Below are 2,728 nucleotides of genomic sequence, written 5' to 3'. Positions count from 1 at the left end.
AGGTTGGTCGGAATGAATGTTATCCTCCGCATAAATGTTCTATCACCAGCATTGGTACTAGTAATGATTTCAGCTTCTAACACTTTCGTGTGAAACTCTTTCCAAATACACATCAAACAAAGTCATAACTGAACATACAAAATCTACAATAGACACACAAACATCCCTAAAAGGAAAAGTCTGCAGCCATGTACTATAGGGAAAAGCCTGCGCCGGCCATGTACTCCACATCTACCACGTCCAAAAAAATTCCTCTATGACAGAGTACTTCAAAATATCACATCCAAAAGTGTAGTCACATGTCTGAACATGCAATAGCTACATCAAAGAACTGATTGATATATCCAAATACACAGCCACAAACAAAGTCATAACTGAACATACAAAATCTACAATAGACACACAAACATCCCTAAGGGAAAAGTCTGTGGCCATGTACTGCAGGGAAAAGCCTGCGACGTCCACCATGTCTACCAATCCACCGCAGCTATGAACATACAATGGAGTACCAACAATCGTATCTGGACCAGGATCACATAGAAAGATAATTTAGGTTCTATAATTATTGAGCCATAAAACTTTTATACATGTATGATGGTAAAACCCAACTCATTCTTTAGAGTACTTACTCAGACGCAAAGGGCTGTCAACAACGCTGACAAAGGTGTACGTGTGGTCCCCATTTTGCCCTCGATAGGAAATTTGTGTCCGCGCACATTCATAGTATCCCAGCCAGTGAACAGTGATGGTCTGTGGTCCATCATGCCTATGAAGCCGGCAAGCCAGGACAGTGTAATATCCCAAATGGACTCGTCCATCCAAAGGATTGTGGACGTGGAGATTCATTAGAAACCTTGAATCAAGAACAATCCTTAAAGACAAACAATAGCGTGTTTTCCCACTCACATCGAATCCAAAAAAACCTTTTGTTTTAACAAAAATAAAGCAACAAACAATGTACATGGTTCTTACCCAAGGTAGCTCTCCAACTCAAGCAAATCCAACAATATTTGTGCACTCTCTAGAGATCCCCAGCCCGCAGGATCTGCAATTTTCTAAAAGTGAGTGACTATACTATTAAACGTGTAAACATAAAACGTGGTTGACAACCAACTATGTACCTTGCACCTGTGCTCTTATTTCAGTGACAAATGTGAACTGTGTAGACATCCTATCGCATTGCAAAAAAAGAACGCACCTGTCAATCTACATATACTGGAAAAAACAATAGGCTTTGAAGAGAAAATAGCCTGTAGTATATTGCAAACCCATGACTCAAATGAAAAATGAAATCCAAACATTATCAAGGACAAAGTCATGAAATATTACGTCTCACTTCATATTTGTGTAAATAGCCAATATTCCCGAAGACCTATGATAGTTGGAATATTGAAAGAACTTTAAAAAAAGCTATACAAAGATTACCGAAATGAAGATTTGCCACCCAAGAAAGTCTCAGGAGGGCTTGAAAGAGCAATGTCATACTCCTAGGCTCTTGCTATTACCAATTGCAAAACTTCCTTGTACACAACATTTGTGGTAGAAGTATTATCCATCTCCTCGCCCTTGACATCAAATGCACTCTGCAAAATGAAAACCTTAACAGCGTTTGATGCTCGGATACATGAAAATGCCACGTATAGTTGGCCATGATTAAATATCGGTGTCGCCAAGTACAGCCCCAAAACAGACAATGTTTGGCCCTATGACTTATTGATTGTCATGCCAAATGCCAATCGGATAGGAAATAGCCGTCTCCTCATGTTGAATGGAAGTTTAAGGTTGGTTGGAATGAATGTTATCCTTCGAATAAACGTTCTATCACCAGCATGGGTACTAGTAATGATTTCAGTTTTTAACACTTTCGTGTGAAACTCTTTCCAAATACACATCCGCAAACAAAGTCATAACTGAACATACAAAATCTACAATAGACACACAAACATCCCTAAAGGGAAAAGTCTGCGGCCATATACTATAGGGAAAAGCTTGCACCGGCCATGTACTCCACATCCACCATGTCCAAAAAAAATTCACTATGACAGAGTACTTCAAAATATCACATCCAAAAGTGCAGTCACATGTCTGAGCATGCAATAGCTACATCAAAGAACTGATTAATATATCCAAATACATAGCCGCAAATAAAGTCATAACTGAACATACAAAATCTACAATAGACCACAACCATCCGTAAGGGAAAAGTCTGTAGCCATGTACTACAGGGAAAAGCTTGCAACGTCCACCACGTCCGCCGCATCCACCACGGCTACGAACATACAACGGAGTACCAACAATTGTATCTGGACTAGCATCACATAGAAAGATAATTTAGGAACTATAATTATTGAGCCATAAAACTTTTATACATGTATGTTGGTAAAACCCAACTCATTCTTTAGAGTACTTACTCAGACACAAAGGGCTATCAACAATGCGCACAAAGGTGTATGTGTAGTCCCCATTTTGCCCTCGATAGAAAATTCGTGTCCGCACACATTCATAGTATCCCAGCTAGCGAGAACAGTGATGGTATGTGGTCCATCATTCCTATGAAGCCGGCAAGCCAGGACAGCGTAATATCCCAAATGGACTCGTCCATCCAAAGGATTGTGGACGTGGAGATTCATTAGAAACCTTGAATCAGGAACAGTCCTAAAAGACAAACAATTGCATGTTTTCCCACTCACATATAATCCAAAAAAAACCTTTTGTTTTAACAAAAAGA

The sequence above is a fragment of the Dipteris shenzhenensis genome, chromosome 5 (assembly GCF_047967505.1).
Source record: "Dipteris shenzhenensis isolate YYH24624 ecotype China chromosome 5, Dip_SZ_1.0, whole genome shotgun sequence".
NCBI classification, from domain to species: domain Eukaryota; kingdom Viridiplantae; phylum Streptophyta; class Polypodiopsida; order Gleicheniales; family Dipteridaceae; genus Dipteris; species Dipteris shenzhenensis.
The sequence above is the reverse complement of the archived record's forward strand: the minus strand, read 5'-3'. Positions refer to the sequence as shown.